The following is a 13,302-nucleotide window of genomic DNA, read 5'->3' as shown; positions in this document are numbered from 1 at the left end:
TTTGGACTTGTTTTCTATTGTCCTTAGGTCTCCTCCCTGGCTATTAGTTGACCAGCTGTCCCTTCTTGGTATCATCCATAACTTTGAGCCTCATGCCTCGTTCCCTGAAACTTCCAGTTTGTTGTATCTGACTTACTGTGGGCGGAAAAACCAAACAAAGAGCTTGGTATAACCACAACTAAAGTAAAGTGACTTTTGAGAAGACATTTGAGAAACAGCACGGAGATTGTGTGAGCTTAAGAATGTGACTGTTTCAGGACTGATATTGGCTGTTCAGGGGCTTAATTCTGGAGAAGGAGGTGAGAAGGAGCTTGCTTTAAGGCTCTTGACCACATTCCGGATGGTAAACATCACGACATTATTTATTTCTATTTATCAGTTAACCAATTTGAAAGTATCAGTGTCTTTACTATGGCAAATACAAAAGGAAGCTGTACAGCATGTTCTAGAACTTGTTCTTGTGAAGCTGCCCTTCCTAACTGACATCTTATTATGTATTTTATATTACTTGTGAATAAATAGTACCATTAATTACAAAAAAGTAATAGTGCTACACAGTTTTAAGAAATTCACTTAAAGAGAAAATAGCTGATTTTATAAGATCAACTTTCAGCCAGTTAAAAAAAAATCAGGTGTTTTTGTGAATAACAATTTTTTGTTCACGTTTATTTCTTTCTTCTGATACATTTTTAAACCTCAGATTCAATATAAATCCTTAGGAAAGATGTATGCTTGAACATAAGGAACCAGATCATCTTGTGTTACTTATAATGTATTTCACTCCTTTTACTTTTGATTAAGTAACAGAATATATATATCAGAAAATATCTGTAATTTTACCATGTTGGGAAAAGTTAAGCTATACAGTAAGTCTTTACATTTTCCCACATTTAACAAATGCCAAATAAAATATTGTTGACATTTTTCTCAGTAATAGATTATAAGTGGCATGCTTGTGGACTGTCTACTTCTTGGCATTTGGGTTTCGTTCACTTTTTGTTGCCTCACACTCTTTTCAGGATTCAGTTCTATAAATGTCTGATAATTCCATATATGAAAAAGACTTAAAATATGTATGCTCTGTTTATGAACATTGAAATTATCCTGTAATTTTTCCTGCTTAAAACTGCTAACGTAAATATGAAAGTTGCAACGACGTAGAAACAATTGTATTCAAGTAGATTATACTTCTATACAAAATATTGCCTCACATATGTTTTTTTCTACATCTTTCGACTCTAAGAAATTAACCTATGACTGAGATATGATTGCATTTCTTCATGTGATTTTGACAAAGGCTGTATTTTGGGGCCATACTCTTCCCACAAGCTAGAATTTGGTTTTGCTACACTTGTCTCCTTCCTTCCCATTGTATTCAGCACAATCCTAACACAACCAGCTGAAAGGAGCTGGATGACCAATGCTATTTTTGGTGCACATTTAGAGTGTATTCTTGAATAGGTAAAGTGGTTCTAAGATTGCAGATAAATTTTGCTAACTAAGAACCAAGAGAGAATTACTGAAAAGCATGCTGCATCGTGACATTGTGCAGTGCGGGCCACTGTTGAGATTTCCCTTATTCTAATCCTTCTACCATTACACCCAGATGTTATGTTTTCTTCTAATCATTTTACCGTTTTAATCAGTCTCCTTACCGTATGCACTTTATTCTGCACTTGGTCCATTCTGCCTTTCCATCTAACGTTATCCTAAGGTAATGTAATTCATGTTCCACCCACAGACTGATGAATCTTCATAGATGTTTAGATCCTTGAAAACAGGGATGATTTCCTACCAGTCTTTCCATCTATCTGTCTTACTTTGACAGAATATACTACTTGCTCAGTAATAGTCATTAAACAAAAGGAATTGAAATCTCACTCACAAACTCTTTTCTTTCCCTCCACTTCAGACTTCTACATTGAACTGTCTATTGTGCACAAACTGTAAATGTTCACCTGACATTTCAGTCTCCATTTACTCAAATCACCTTGTCCTGTCCCACCTTTCAAATCACACTCTAAGTTTATTATGCTTGCATTTCTTCTGTCAGTTAAATTTAACATCATCTACCCAATCCTCTTTCATCCTTTACCTACTTTCTGCACCTGATAAAACATTGACTCCTAGAAATTTTAATCTCCATATCTCAATTCTATCCCCTTTTCTACTCACTTCTCTATCATAAATCAGACCCTGACATATTTCATATGAAATTATTTCTAAACAATGTTCCAGCCTTTAGTCCTATGCCATCTCAAAATTTCCCAGCACAAAACCATAACATATTGAGTATCAATCTCGCAGTGTTGTTCCTACTTTTAAAAATGTTTAAATAACTGACAGAAACAATTTGAATATTGTAGGGTGAATTGACTTTGTTCTCCAGGACCTGGTTAGTAGAAAAATGTTAAATGTTGGCTCTGGGGTCAGGCTGCCTGGGTTTTCAGTTCATCTCTTCTGCCATTAGTTTTGTGATGTTGTACAATTTATGTGACTATTCTAAAACTTGTTTTCCCCATCTGTAAAACTGTTGTAAAAGGATCCTCTCATATAGTTGTTTTGAGGATTTAATGAATGATCTATGTCAAGTGCTCAGAAGAGTTTCAACCACAGGAAAGCACTAAATGAATGTTAGCTCTTGTCATTTTCACTCTTTGATTAGGTGGCTTTCTTGGCCTTTGTAACTTTTATTCATCTTTAACAGCTCAGATATGTATGAGTTTCACAAAGACTAGAAACATTTGTATTCTATTATAATACATGTAACATCATATTTTAAAAATCTCTTTAAGCCTCTGTCAATCCCATTGGAGGCACAGGGAATAAATCTACTTAATCTCCATGTCTCTTACACCCAGAAGAATGTTAGTAAATTCCGCTTTTTTTTTTTTCCTTTTGCTTGGTGCTTCCTAAACAGACTATTTCCTAGACTTCAACAGTTTCAAGATAAAAATAGAGCCTGGAAAGAATCACAAACATTTTGCAATTCTTTTCTCACTCTTAGAAAGTTCCATCCTCTTTCAAGTCATTTTGAAACAGGGGATATTACCTTTTCCTCTGAAAAATAGTTCTTTTAGATATTTTCTGGTGTCAGCCACTTTATCCATCTGTGTCGTTATCTGGTGGCATTTTCAGTCACCACACTTACCCGAAACAGCAACTATTTTGCTGAAAACAATATTGCTGCAAATAAATTATGGAACCCACACTGCAGTTTTTAATATTTGGTGCAGATAGTACTGATATTTCTCCCTAGAATAGTAACACTTAATCTCCTTGCCTTTTCAAGTAAATGACAGTGATATGAGCTGACTGATGATATTCTTGCTGTCTTTGATATGTTACTATAATTAACTATTAACTATTTAGCAACAGATTTGATACATATATCAAAGTTTTTGTATCTGTTTCTATTGAAACCATTGCTGATGCTACTGCAGATGCTTTGAACTAATGAAGTTATAGAAATTCTAGAAAATTTCTTTTCACTGCTGTCTCCGTGTGTGTGTGTGTGTGTGTGTGTGTGTGTGTGTAACTGTGAACCACATGCCATCTTGCACGTTATGAATCACTGAGGGCTGGGGAGAAAATAAAATGAGAGACATGAAGCGATGATGTAAAATGTTTATAATTTGGGGAGCCTGAGTGGCTCAATCAGTTAAGAATCTGACTCTGGATTTCAGCTCAGGTCATTTTCTCATAGTTCCTGAGTTCGAGCCCTGCATTGGGCTCTGGGCTGACAACCCGGATCCTGCTTGAGATTATCTGTCTCCCTCTTTCTCTCTCTGCCCCTCCCTGGCGCTGTCTCTCTCTCTCTCTCAAAACAAATAAATAAACATTTTTAAAATGGTATTTAAAAATAAAATAAAATAAAATATTTATATTTACAGCATTGTCTATGTTCCTTAAGCCAAATTGAAATTCTTTACTACAAGTCTCCACAGTTCTTTATGCAAACACAGCATCCTTGGCTCAGCCACCTTTTTCACTCAGGTTGATAATGTATCTCAGGATAAAGAAAACCTTTGCTCAGATAAGAAGCACTAATAACTAATAAATCGCAAGTAATTAAAACTACCATACTTGGATCCCAAGCTCAATATTTAGCTATAAATAGAATACGAGAAATTAATGACTTAGTGTACTAATTTTAGTCACAAACTATGGTCTTTATCATTTATGGAACACAAAGAAGTAAAGAACAGGGGCACTTGGGTGGCTCAGTCGGTTTAGTGTCCAACTTCGGCTCAGGTCATGATCTCAGGGTTCGTGGGTTCGAGCCCCAAGTCGTGTTTTGTACTGACAGCTCAGAGCCTGGAGTCTGCTTCGGATTGTGTGTCTCCTTCTCTCTCTGCCCCTCCCCCGCTTGCGCTCTGTCTCTGTCTCTCAAAAATAAATAAACATAAAAAAATTTAAAAAAAGAAGTAAAGAACAAATCTGTACTGAATTCACTTATATTTTGGAAGAAAGCAAAGGGGTAAAATGTGGAAATAACAACTTAACATTGCCTATGATAAGAATCGAAACAATGAAAGCAGTAAATAATACAGAAATTGAGAGGAGGAACATTTCTGAGTGGTATTAGGTAGTGTGATATGTTGCATTCATAAATTTAGGAAAATAAAGCAAAATACAGTTGTGTTGAGCCTATAAACTAATGCTATTTTATTCTGAGCAGTCCAATGCATTGTGAAAAATGACTCCAATTATTATAAATCAGAAACATCCATATTTGGACTGAGGAAGAAAATACTTGTACTTTCAAAAAAATACATATTTTTAGTTAACAATCATATTATTCTAAATATTTTGGGGAAAAGTTCAGAATAAGTTAAAATTCACAAATTGTTTTCTGGTATAACAATTTTCAGATATATTCAAATACATTTTAATAGGAAGTGTTTCCAACTCATTCTAACTCAATAAGCTTTTCATTTGCAAAGAAATTTGAGTGCTTTCAGCCTTGACTTAAACTGTAGATAAAATAGTTTTGTGCAACATAGAATAAAGGGCTTTTAAGAGATTTGGAAAATTTACAGATAGAAAATAGCTCATGCAAAGCAGTGTGATGAGATAAGTTGTAAAGAATTCAGAACCATACAGGTTAATTTTCCTTTAAAATACAAATTGAATATGGAACTATGAGAAAAACAACTTGGGAGAATAAAAGTAGATCACAAAATATTTTAAAAGGTATTTTCAAATATTCCTCATGTAATGTTTTCAGTAAGATAAGTTAAAAGAATCTGCCTAAACATGCACTTTGGTTTTTTTTTAAATTTTTTTTTTCAACGTTTATTTATTTTTGGGACAGAGAGAGACAGAGCATGAACGGGGGAGGGGCAGAGAGAGAGGGAGACACAGAATCAGAAACAGGCTCCAGGCTCTGAGCCATCAGCCCAGAGCCCGACGCGGGGCTCGAACTCACGGACCGCGAGATCGTGACCTGGCTGAAGTCGGATGCTTAACTGACTGCACCACCCAGGCGCCCCAACATGCACTTTGTTTTAATGTTTGTTAGTCATAATCAAATGATCAGCTTTTATGGTATAAATGTTTCTTAAATAATTACAGTTGATTCTGAAAATTGTGCTATTGACTACAACTTACATAGGCATTCCCCACAAGACTTGACTATTTTCAAAATGCATACATGCAAAAAACTAAGTGAAGATAGATTAAATACATTAGAAAGCAATATGCTAAGATGGTTTATTATGGGTTAGTAATATGGCATAGTGGCAACTCATTCTACCTGGTTCTGTTGACTATTTCTTCTTTTCTAAAGCCCCATCACCTCCTTAAAACATGCCCCTCCAATATATATAATATACTCAAATACTTTAATATCAGGGGAAACATACCCTCCACCAGATGTACCATTTAGCTATGTTCAAGAAACTGTACTTTACCTACTGCCATTGTCCACAAATATCTTCAAAGAGTAAGCCACACATTTTTTCCTTATTCCAGTTCAAATATACTTCTTCCATATACTCTCCTCCTAAATTTAAGTGTAAAAATAATTTCAAAAATAAGTCACTTATACAAAATGGTTGATAAATTCATTTACTACTATTGGCCACAATTTTATTCAAAGATGCTCTCATCTGCACTTATCCCTAAGTGATGGTATTCCTTGTTTTACTTGAACTCTCTTCCATTTTCTACTGTACTCTCTCACAGAAATCTCATCCACTTTTACATCTTCAAAGGTCATCTTTGTAATATGATTTGTAAATCAGTGTTTCTTGACACTGTAAATATGACTTGTAAATCAGATTTTTCGCATATAACCAATTTATAATGGGCATATACATTTTAGATATCTCCACAGGCATCTTGAAATAAAACCTAGTAAACCTGAATTCTCATCTCTTCACCTGGAAAAGTATTTGAGGCATCATTCGTATTCCAACACGTAGCACAGAATCTGACACATTTTTACTTAACAATCATTAGCTGTAACACTTTATTCTAATTAATAATTGGGCATTTTACTATTAATCAATTAAATGTCTCTGTAGACAAATATTGTATTATAAACTTACTTATGTGTGTACATCTTATGTTAACTGCTCTTGCCACAAAAGGAAAAAAACAAAAAATACACAAAGGAGGAAACTTTCACAGGTGATGAGTGAGTTTATAGCATTGATGGTAATGATGGTTTCACAGATGTATATTTAGCGCAGGCACATCAACTAGTATATGTTAAATATCTACAGGTTTTATATGTCCGTTGTGCCTCAATAAATCACCCTTTTAAAAAGTTGTCTTCAGCTTCAGCTTACTTTACCCAATTATGGGAAGTATACTTTGAATACTTTTTTTTAAAAAAATTAAATTTGATGGCATGTGGTCAGTGAGGATTAGTTGCCCTTCTAGGGAAGTCTATGAAATATAACCAAATCTGTAGTCGTGAACATTAATGGGAATACACTCCAGAGTAAACTTTTGATTCCCATATATATTACTTCATTGATTTTGGGGAAAAGTTTTAATTTAAATGTTTTATCTATCACCAACCATACTTTGTTCTGCTGTTGCTCAACGTAAGTTCTTTAATATTGGATTATTAAAGTTTTATGGACTATTTATAACATAGTATTTCTCTGGTAGACATTGTTGGCCAAAGCATGATACAATATTAGATTTTTCTATGACATGTAAACATGGTGGCATAATGTGTCTCCTATGTACATTTTGGCAAGTCATTTAAAAAGAGAAAATTTATGGTAATGTAGTTAGGATAAATAATAAGCCAATGCTACTAGCTTCATGGCTATATAAAGAGAAGTGAATGAAGCATTTTCAATTAAGCTCATCATATTGGTACTACTTAGACCTGTTTTTCCTCTGGCTATAGACATCAGCTTTATTTGTCTATTTGACTGATTTTATACAGATTTTTAAAAAATACTCATATCACCTTCCTAACATACCAATTAATGAATTAAGTATCAAATCATATGGATGAAAATAAGTTTTTTCTATGCAAATTTTGTGACACACTTCTCTATAATTTTATTATATATGGCCATACACCATATGTTAGAAAATAGATCCAAAATAACATGAAAGGAAGAAGTAGACAGCAGAAAATAAAATACACATATCTCTAATTTATTCATAAAGTTTAGGAAAGCATTTTTAAAAATCCTGGAAAAAATATGTGCTACTCTTTAGTTGGAAATTTGTCAGTGTGACATGTCAGTCTTGTCAGAAAATGCAAGTGAAATTTTCACTATCAACTGTAATACAGCTTTAATTTAGAAGACTTGAGTGGTGAGGTAGAGAAGGTTAACATGGGCCCAGTCCTCTCTCCAGCACTGAGGAAGGCATAAAGGAGTGTGCCTGTGTTAAGAGGAAATCTAACATTTTCACTAAGCTTGAATTCAAGTACAAGTAAAGAAAGAATAAAACAATCATGATCTACAAAATATCAGTGTAAAATTTCACTTGTGAACTGTTTAAGGATTTAACAATTTAGTTTTATTTTGATTTTTGTTTTGGATTTTGCAATCAGAAAAATGGTTTGACTGAATTAAATAGCAGGTCCTATTTACAAATTTCAAGATAATTAAGACACCTCTTTGAAAACTGATTTGTACCATCCTACAGGTATGTTATTCATGGTTACTATTGCATATTTACATAAGGCTTACTTATGTAATTTCTGCTAGGACTCATGTGAATAGTATCCATTCTAAACTTTCTTAATGATCTGTACACAGAAGTTTCTTAGCAGGCACTAACAACATTCCTTTTTGCCTTGAATTCTGAAAATATTCAGTATTGAACTATTTTTCTGGAAATGTAGTAGTTAATGAACTCAGATAATTATTTTAGAAGCCTTTCTTTAAAAAGAAGTCTGCAGTTGACTTAGTTTTTTTACTGTGAACTATTTGTTATGCTATACTGTTTGCATTTGATCATTAACATGTTGAGTACACTTTGAGATAGATATTTTGTTTATCTAAAGACAAGGTATATGTAAATATGAAAGAATTGGAAAAGTGGATTTGAGATAGCCATGGATTTTTTTATGCAATAAATATTGGTGAACATATGAAGTAAATCAAGTGATTGATTGGTACTATACATTTTATCTATTGGAAATTGACTCTAAATTTTGTTCCAATGTTAAATAACTCAGTCCCTCAGCTCCTTCTAAAAGAAAATCAAACAAGCAAATAAACACAAAGAAAATAAAAATATACAAATATTAGTTACCAAAATATCTGAACCAGAAAACTGTTTTGGCATTTCCACAAACATTATTACCTCCTTTACGCCTCGGACACATAGAAATACTAGATTACAAAATAATGGTTAAAAGAGAAGCAAAATAAAAGGAATAAAATCTTGCTTTACAAATTAAAACATAAATTATAGATATAGAAGTGAGGTTGATTTGTTATTGATTAGAAACTGGTTGGAAATTGCTGAGCCTATAGACTTATTTGTGAACTTAGAACAGCTGTTCAAAAGCTAAGTTACATTCTCATCATTTTATTGACTTTGATTTTTGAGAAATTCTTACTTTTTTTTTCCCAAAGTGAACCCTACCCTTATATTTTATTAAGATAACAAACATCATAAATTAACCTAGCTGCTTACTTGAATTACAAAAGAAACATGACTCAATATGAAAGTAAGAAACTATCTACAAATCACTGTCAGTAACAAATTGCAATATACCATGCATACAGGAGTCATACAGAGCAACAAACTCTCAAAGAAAACAAAAATATCTTATACCTTGCAAATCCAATTTTTCTTTAAAATCATTCATGAAAAGGATTCTCTCAAGTAAGAATTGACACCTCAATTAATCAAGCATCAGAAAGCTACATTATAGCTATTTACTATACAAAGACATCTTTTCTCCTCTTTTCCTTCTAAATGTCTGTCCCAGAATCACACAGACTCTTGCTTCTCTGACACTCCCCATTCCACCATTTCTTCACGTCGTGAAAACTGAATTTGCTGAAGAACATAAATCTGTTGATATCATGTTGTAAAAATCACACATTTTGGGAGCACCTATGTGACTCAATCGTTAATCATCTGACTTTGGCTCAGGTCATGATCTCACGGTTGGTGAGTTTGAGCCTATGTCAGGTGAGCATGACTCCCACTTCAGGTGAGCTTGACTTGTGCTTCAGGTGAGCTGATGCCCCAATTCTGGTGAGCTCCAGCCCCACTTAAGGTAAAAACATGAGCCCTGGGTGAGCCCCACTTTGTTCTCTCTCTCTCCCTCTCCCTCTCTCTGCCCCTCGTTCACTTTTGCCCCTCCCCTAAAAAAAAAACAAAACCAAAAACAAACAACAAACAAAAAAACCACAATATATTTAGTTGCTGATCATCTGCGGTTATTAGGCCAGCTGGTAACTGGTTGGTAAATGCCTCCTCTATAAGTTTGTCACTTAGTCCTTCTATAGCTGTGACTGTTCCCCCAGTTCTTTTCTTTCCTTTCATAGCCTCTCTGAATTTCTGAATGTATAATTTTAGCGGTTCTACATAACTGTTGAAGCCTAAGGTAGACATGGAAAAGACAATATCTTCTCGACTGCCTTCCATTTTTCTTGATGGCATCTTTCACTTGCTTCACCTCTAATAAAGCTAATGAACTCACACATTCTTGAACACATTCTTGGGCATCTTTTCCAATCTTTCCCATTTGAGGTATGGCACTTTTCATCATCCTAGGTACATTTCCAATTGGAAAATATATGTTTCTCTTTGAAACTTTACTTTGAACGATTTATGTCTTCTTGATCATTCATGCTGTCTTCAGTATCATCATGAGGTAGTGTAACATGACTTCCTCCAATGTAGTGTATAGAATGGATAGTTGAGAAGCATCTATCACTCTATCACGTTTATCACAGTAACATTGTCACCATCCATCCCCAGTGCAGCTCTGGTTGGCTCCAATTACCAATCGGCTATTTGGTTGGACAACAAATGGCTGCTAAGGAACCAATCCCAGTGTAGAGCTGCCAAGTCTTTTTTTTTTTTAATACACTATTTTTTTGAGTAGTGAGAAGAGTAGTTTAAAAATATGAAGAACGATTCCAGATTGATGAACAGTTTGATATCTCATTGAAGATAAATTATTTAAAACAAAATAAATGAATAAGTAAGTTTATAATAAATAAACAAAAAATAAAAAGCAGTAATACTTCACTTCTGGAGTGCCAAGTGGCTGTACCATGTTAACTCCCACCAGCAACGTGTGAGAGTTCTTCTTGTTCGAATCATTGCCAGCATTAGGTGTTGTCAGTGTTCTTGATTTTGGCCATTCTAAGAGGTGTGTAGTGGTATCTTATTGTTTAACTTTCATTTTTCTGATGATGTATGGGACAGGACATTTTTTTATATGCTTATTTTCCATCTGTATACTTTCTTTGATGAGGTGTCACTTAAGATCTTTGCCTATTTTTTAATCATATTGTTTATTTGCTTAAGTTTGAATGTTAAGAATTCTATATGTTTTGGATAATAGTCTTTCATTAGATGTGTGTCTTGGAAATATTTTCTCCCATTCTGTGACTTGCCTTCTTATTCTTAGGACATTGTCTTTCACAAAGTAGACCTCTCCCCCCCACCCCCCCGGAAATTTATTTATTTATTTATTTATTTATTTATTTATTTATTTAGAGGAAGGCAGAAAGTGAGGGAGAGAGAATCTTAAGCAGGCTCCACACTTAGCATGGAGCCCAACACGGGGCTCAATCTCATGGCCATGAGATCATGACCTGAGCTGATATCAAGAGTTGGACACTTAACTGAGTCACCCAGACACCCCAGTAAACATTTTTATGAATTTTAACAAAGCCTAGTGTATACATTATTTCTTTGATGGAGCATGCCATGAGTGTTATATCTAAAATAATCATCATGGTACCCAAACCATCTAGATTTTGTTCTATATAATCTTCTAGGAGTTTTATAGTTTCATATTTTATAATTAGTCTGTGATTTATTAGTAATTTTTGAAGGGTTTAAATCCTGTGTGTAGATTCAGTTTTTGCATGTGAATGCTCAGTTGTTCCAACATCATTTGTTGAAAAGACTATCTTTTCTCCATCGTATTGTCCTCCTTTCTTTATCAAAGATCACTTGACTGCATGTATGTGTATGTGTATTGACTGTATATATATTTATGTGCATTGCCCGTATGACTATGTATGTATGTATCTATTTCCTGCCACTCTATTCTGTTCTAATGATCTGTCTATTCTTTCACCAATATCACTCTTGTCTTGATTACTTAGCTTTATAGTAAGTCTTGATGACGGATAGTATCAATCTTCCAACTTTGTTTTTTCCTTCAACTAAGCAAATTCTTGATGAAATGTAACTTTATAAATTTATCTTATAAGAAAACTTCAAGAAAAATTAAGAATCATAATATATGATCATTTTTGTGGAAGAAGCCAGCAAATACTCATCACGATAGGGATAAAGGACAGAAAACGACATTTTAGGATTCTTTTTTTCTCAAGAATTTGAGAGGAAAACAATTGTAACAACAAAAACAACAAATTAAAGTCTCTCAGGGTAGGGGCACCTGGGTTTCTCAGTCAGTTAAGCGTCTGAACTGCTCAGGTCATGATCGCCCAGTATGTGAGTTCAAGCCATGGGTCAGGCGCTGTACTGATAGCTCAGAACCTGGAACCTACTTCTCATTCTGTGTCTCCCTCTCTCTCTGCCTCTCCCCAATCACACCGTCTCTCTCTCTCTCTCTCTCTCTCTCTCTCTCTCTCTCTCAAAAGTAAATAAACATAAAAAAAAAAATCTCTCAGGGTAGTGTTGGGGAATTCTGCTATAAATATAATGAATGACTTAATAAAATTAAGGCAAAAATGCTCATAAGGATAGATAAAGTGTAGAATAAAGTTACCACAACAATGACGTACTTAGAAACAGGTGAAATGCATGGAAAATAATAGCAGTGACATGCAGAGGTCGCTTTTAGGCAACAGATTTGAGCCATGGAATGTAAAAAGGCCCACAGGACCACCTGGCTGCGTACTAACAGCCCATCAGGCGACCCACCTCAAAATATCCATAAGCCTTGACTAACCAATGGGCTACTTACAATCACACACACAAACCAAAGAAGGGAAAATCCATTATGTCCCTAGCTGCCTCACCTTCTTCCTTTAAATAAAGTCCCCACCCACTGCCTTGTTGCAGACAATGACTCTGCTGTCTTGTCCACTGCTCCCTTCCAGTGTATCCACTAAACTTCTATCTCCTTTGTTTTGCCTTAGGTGAGTTCTTTCACCACCAGCGTGTGTCACTGGCTTCCACCCGATCAATGGTCACCCCACTTTGGGGGGCTCCCATCCAATCCAGGAGACACCACATGACACATTTTAAAAACGGGAAAATGCAATGTAATGGCTTTAGGCCTTGCACAAATCAATATTTATCAGGTTTGTTGATTAGTAAAGATGAGCATTTGCAAGGACTCAGGATTAGGATCGGATCCTTTATGAGAAGAAGTATATACATTTATTCTAATCTCAACTATCTGGACATTTAGTCAGTCCCATTTTACTCCCATGCTGGACACAATTTTAGAGAAATTAAGCTTTCTTTTAGCACAATTATTGGAGGAAGGTATTGTTGTGCTTTGGGCGTCAGCTAAGGCAACAAGTGCCAAGATTCCTTTTAAGGACGATAATACAGTTTAGTCTGGGGTTGGTTGGTGTGTTTGCACTTTTTTGGCCCAGTTATGATATCCTGAAAAAGGCCAGGTAGCTTCTTGAACAGTTCATT

The 13,302-nt window shown here is 34.7% G+C and overlaps 1 pseudogene; it reads right to left on the bottom strand.

Annotated features, from left to right (window-relative positions):
• Positions 1 to 9,426: 9,426 nt before the first annotated feature.
• Positions 9,427 to 10,726, bottom strand: LOC122480142 (annotated as a pseudogene).
• Between the last annotated feature and the right edge of the window lie 2,576 nt (positions 10,727 to 13,302).

Source organism: Prionailurus bengalensis, chromosome A1, assembly GCF_016509475.1.
Source record: "Prionailurus bengalensis isolate Pbe53 chromosome A1, Fcat_Pben_1.1_paternal_pri, whole genome shotgun sequence".
NCBI lineage: Eukaryota > Metazoa > Chordata > Mammalia > Carnivora > Felidae > Prionailurus > Prionailurus bengalensis.
This window is presented reverse-complemented; position numbering and strand designations above follow the sequence as displayed.